Source organism: Sturnira hondurensis, unplaced genomic scaffold, assembly GCF_014824575.4.
Source record: "Sturnira hondurensis isolate 20B ecotype Veracruz unplaced genomic scaffold, ASM1482457v3 Scaffold0013515, whole genome shotgun sequence".
In the NCBI taxonomy this organism is placed as follows: Eukaryota; Metazoa; Chordata; class Mammalia; order Chiroptera; family Phyllostomidae; genus Sturnira; species Sturnira hondurensis.
Genome location: NW_028086146.1, coordinates 4,729,139 through 4,735,138, shown reverse-complemented (window position 1 = coordinate 4,735,138; position 6,000 = coordinate 4,729,139).

Here is a 6,000-nt window from a genome sequence, read left to right as displayed (position 1 = left end):
ATGGGTGCCTGGTTTGGGTAAGGAGACTTATAACCATTCCATCTCTACTTCTTATTGTATAAAAATTTTTATTTTATTTTTTAATGTTTTTTCATTGATTTTAGAGAAAGAGAGAAATCCATTTGTTGTTCCTCTTTAGTTATACATTCATTGGTTGAGTCTTATATGTGCCCTGACCAGGGATCAAACCTACAACCTTGGTATATCAGTATGATGCTCTAACCAACTGAGCTATCCAATCAGGGTTGTTTACAAAATTTATATGAAAACAGCCAAAATAGGCCACATTTAAATTATTGAATAATTTTGTAGAGTTCTAGCCAAGATGGAGGTGTGGGTAGATATGCTTTGCTTCCTTGCATAACCAAAAGAAGGATAACAACCAATTAACAAAAACAAACAAACAGAACTGGAGAAAATCAAACTGAACGGAAGTCCAACAACCAAGGAGTTAAAGAAGAAACATTCATCCAGACTGGTAGGAGGGGCACAGATGGGCAGCTGGGGCAGAGAAGAGGCACAACAAGGCCGCAGCTGGCAGACTGGGCAGGTAGGCGAGGTAGCTGCTGGCAGAATGGGTAGTCCCACATTCGCATGTGGATAAGCCCAGAGAACAACTAGTGAGCAAGACAGACTGCTCAACCCAGGGTTCCAGTGCAGGAAACTAAAGCTTCAGACCTCTAGCTATAAAAACTTGGAGTTGCTGTGGCAGGAGAGTCTATGGGAGAAACCCACAGGGTCCCAGAATGTTAAAAAACCTACCCACCAGGGAATCAGCACCTGAAAGGGCACAATCCGCTGGTGGGAAGCCAGGGAAGTGACAGAAAGTGGGGTGAGAGAGCCAAGCAAGCTAGCAAGCAGCATTTTTCTCCTCTCTGACCCTACCCCCCCCACACACACAGTGCCACAACACAGCAAAGTGTGTTGCCCCACCCTGGGAAATACCTAAGGTTCCACACCTTATGTTATAGGTGCAGGAAGACAAAGAAATATGGCCTAAATGAAAGACTAGATCAAAACCTCAGAAAAAGAACTAAGTGATGAGGAGATAGCCAGCCTATCAGATGCAGAGTTCAAAACACTGGTAATCAGGCAGCTCACAGAAATGATTGAATTTAGTCACAAAATAAAGGAAGAAATGAGGCTATACAAAGTGAAATTAAAGAAAATACTCAGGGAACCAACAGTGAAGGGAAGGAAACTGGGACTCAAGTCAATGATTTGGAGTGAAAGGAAGAAATAAATATTCAACTGGAACAGAATGAAGGAACAGAATTTTTTAAAAAATAAGGAGAGGCTGAGGAACCTCTGGGACAACTTTAAATGTTCCAACATCTGAATCATAGGAGTGCCTGAAGGAGAAGAGGAAGAGTAAGAAATTGAAAACTTATTTGAACTTAAATAATGAAGGAAAACTTCCACAATCTGATGAAAGAACTAAACATGCAAGTCCAGGAAGTTCAGAGAGTCCCAAAGAAGTTGGATCCAAGAAGAAACACACCAAGACATATCATAATTAAATTACCAAGATTAAAGATAAGGAGAGAATCTTAAAAACAGCAAGAGGAAAAGAGACAGTCACCTACATAGGAGTGCCCATAAGACAATCAACTGATTTCTCAAAAGAGACCTTACAGGCAAGAAGGGGCTGGAAAGAGGTATTCAAAGTCATGAAAGGCGAGGACCTACATCCAAGATTACTCTATCCAGCAAAGCTATCCTTTAGAATGGAAGGGCAGATAAAGTGCTTCCCAGATAAGATCAAGTTAAAGGAGTTCATCATCACCAAGCCCTTAATATATGAAATGTTAAAGGGACTTATCTAAGAAAAAGAAGATCCAAAATATGAACAGTAAAATGACAACAAACTCACAATTATCGACAGCTGAACCTAAAAAGCAAAAAAGAAATATAAGTAGACAACTAGAACAAGAACAGAATCATGGAAATGGAGATCACATGGAGGGTTATCATTAGGGTCAGGGATGGGGAGAATGGGCAAAAAGGTACAGGGAATAAGAAGCATAATTGGTAAGCATGAAATTGACAGGGGAAGGTTAAGAATAGCATAAGAAATGGAGAAGCCAAAGACCTTATATGCACGACCCATGGACATGAACTGAGGTGTGGGAAACACTGGACTGAAAAGGGGTGCAGGGTGGCGGGCGATAAAGGAGCGAGAAAAAAGGGACAACTGTAATAGCACAATCAATAAAATACACTTTAAATAAATAAATACAAACTTCAATATTCTAACAAAGGAAGTTGGGAGTGCAATTCATCATGTGCACTAGAATTATTCAGGGGTGACAGGCAAGGAATTTTTCACGTGCACCACTTGTTTTATGCTGTGTTATTTGATAACTAGCCTCAGGTACCTTGGGTCCAGCCCTACCTTCATTTTGAGTCCTATCCAACCTAGAGGTAATTAATCTCAATCTAAGTCAGCCCTAGTAAGCTTCAGTAGCATCATTTTAAAATTTGGGGCAGCTGCTCACAGGAAAAAAAACAGAATAGAAGGAAAAGTGACCCATACTATTCTACTATTCATTGCCTCTGTGAAAGCAGATCTTAATGGGCTTTAAGAGGCATTTTCATGAATGTGTTTTTTCACTCTCGCGTTATTATCACCCAATCTACTTAATGGTGAACAATATTGAGGTTTCCTTCCTTTGCAAGCAATGAGTTTTTTTAAATTCAACTGTCATTGACACTTTAAAAAAAATTTTTAAGACTTTATTTATTTTTAGAGAGAGGGAAAGGGAAGGAGAAAGAGAGGGAAAGAAACACCACCATGTGGTTGCCTCTCACACATCCCCAACTGGGGACCTGGCCTACAACCCAGGCATGTGCCCTGACTGGGAATCGAACCAGCAACCCTTTGGTTTGCAGGCAAGCACTCAATCCACTGAGCTACACCAGCCAGGGCAATCAATACTTTAAGAATTTTAAGTTCACATTTGATGGCTTTCCAAGATTCCAAGTTGTAGCTACATCGTTCTAATGTGTTTGAGAAGTTAAATTTACACACATCACATAGGCTGTTACCAAAAGAACCTCCAGAAGATAATTGAGGCAAGAAGCTAAGTAACTAGAAATTCGACCTGCTCTTCCCCTATCACTTGGGCTCTGGGAGTGGGGAAGCAGGCCATGCCTCTAAACAGACAGGAACAGACAATTCTTACAGGCATAAGCAGTTGTCCATTGGCCTGAGAGTGCCTCAGAGACCAGCAAAACATTTAACTGCACTGTTCTGCCTTGCTAGTGGAGTAGTATCTAAGCAAAACACTTGTGAGCTTTTGCAGTCAGAAAGCCAAGAGTTTTCAAGAGGGAGCTCACATGTCCACTTCTAGGCTTGGGACGGGAGGTGGGCAGGGGAAGTGAACTCATCTTGCTAAACTCACAGCCTGATGTAATTAATGTTTATAAAACATTAAAATTAATAATCACACCCTGGCTGGTGTAGCTCAGTGGATTGAGCGCAGGCTTGCAAAACAAAGGATTGTGGTTCGATTCCCAGTCAAGGCACATGCCTGGATTGCAGGCCAGTTCCCAGCAGGGGACACACAAGAGGCAACCATACACTGATATTTCTCTCCCTCTCTCTTCCCCTTTCCCTTTAAAGATAAATAATTTTTTTTAATCTTTTAAAAATTATATTCACAATGTTTATTTTTTAATGTTTATAAAATCCCTGGACCCAAGTCTCCACCCCTCTGCAAACCCATTTTAAAACAGGGGTTGTGCCCTGACCAGTGTGTCTCAGTTGGGTGGCATCCCGCAAAGTGAAAGGTGGACAGTTCAGCTCCCGGTCAGGACACAGGCCTGGGTTGCAGGTTCAGTCCCCAGTCAGGGCCCATTTGAGAGGCAACCATTGATATTTCTCTCCATCTCTTTTTCCCTCCCTTCCCCTCTCTCTAAAACTAAATAAATAAAATCTTAAAAAACAAACAGTGGTTGAGAAAGATTTTTAAACACAAGGTTTCACCCTTCTTACCTAAGTTAAAAGGGCCCATGAGTCATGAAATGACCACAAAACTAAATGTTAACACAAGAAAGATATAAAGTGGCACTGGGCCTTGATATTTTCAAGCTCTCTAACCACCCACTGTGTAATCAAGAGCTTATTTTCAAAGCCAGCCTTGCTTTCTGGGGGGTGGCCCAGCCTGCCAGGCCTTCAGCCTGGCTTGTCTCTATAGCCTCCTGGGTTGGCAAGCCTATCCTAATGTACTTCTCCTGCAGATACATTGCTGGATGGCATCACTGTGGTGCACTCCCCAGTCCAGTGCTCCAGTCCAATGCCCCGGCCCTAATGCTCCTGTCCAGCCTACAAAGCCATTTACAATCTCATCCCACTTTCGCCACTAAGAATCCACCCACGTGGGGCTACTCAGGGCCCTCCACACACTGCAGGTCTTTACCAACACCTCCTCTATAGCCTTCCAATGCTGCCAGCCTCTCGGTTCTCTGCCAACCACACTCTGATCACAATCGACAATCTCTGAAGGATTTATTCAGATCCTGCTTTTCATGAAACACCTTCTCTGCCCACACCCCACCCAAAAACACCCTTTTCCTTTGACCTCTGATTTATTTCAATGTGCATGCTCTTTATCATCTACTATCTTTCATTTTTAGTTACTGTTATATTAGTTTATTTAGTTTTCAGCATTTGGGTCTAAGTCATTTTTTTCCAAATCTAGGCTATAAGCTCCTTAAAAACAGTGACCCCATCTTAAAATTTTCACATTCCTGACTGTACCTAAAACAATGCCTGAAAGAAAATATGTGGTTAGTGGATATTTGTTGATTAAATAATTGTTAATCTGTGAGTGGCGTCTTTAATTTATTTATTTAACAGTCATTCATGGAGTACTTACTGTGTGGTGGGCTCACATCCACGCTCTGGGAACAGAGCGGTAAACAAAGCAGATAAAGTCTGCAGGCTTCGTGGAAGGAAGACAGAGAAGAACAAACAAACAAGAAAGTATATAACATGTCAGACAGTGATAAGTGCCATTAAAAAAACTTGACTAAGAGGAATAAAAGGAGTGGCTAGAAGTGGCTAGAAGGAACGAGGTTTTATGCACAGTGGCCTCACAGATCAGGGACATTTGAGCAGAGACCTGAAGGAGGCTCTGCTATCTGATGGAAGCACATTCTAGCGAGAGAAAATGGTAAGTGCAAAGGCCCTGGGGTAGAATGTGCTTGGTGTATTTCAGAAACAAGAAGTGGCAAATGCAGTAATATCAGAATGAGTAAGGGAGACCATGGTGGTAAGTGTTTGAGGAGTGGGGAGGGACAGATCATACGGATCCTAGAGGCCCTGGGCCCTCGCTCTGAGGGAGATGGGAAACCTAGATAAACAAAAGTATAGAGCATTAAAGCAGATCGTATCATTCAGCATGAATGCCAGTGTCTGAGATCAGACCAGCACTCAAGCTATTTGTGCAAAATTCAAACACTATTACATTTAGAGAGCACACACCTGGGCCTCATGGATGAATAGATTATCTAATTCATTGGTCAAAACAACACCCTGAATCAGCATTATGTCCATTTTTTAGACTTATGGAATTTACAAAACCTGCCCAAGGTCACACATCTGACCAATTAGTGGCATTCCTACAGTTCAGACCTAGGTAGATCTGACTTCAGAGCCCATTCCCTTCCAGGGGCATCCAACCTGCGGCCCACAGACTGCGTGTGGCCCAGGATGGCTATGGATGCAGGCCAACAGAAAATTGTAAATTTACTTAAAACCTTTTTTTTTTGCTCACCAATTTTCGTTGGTGTGTGTGCATTTACTGTGTGGCCCAAGACAACTCCTCTTATGCCAGTGTGGCCCAGAGACACCAAAGGGCTGGACACCCCTGCCCATGGAAATGGCAGACATCTCTAACATATATGAAAGTGCACACAGGTAAGTACAGATGATAAAATAGTCAATGACATCTATATGAGTGTCCCTTTGTATTATCCGTAACATCTGAAAATCCA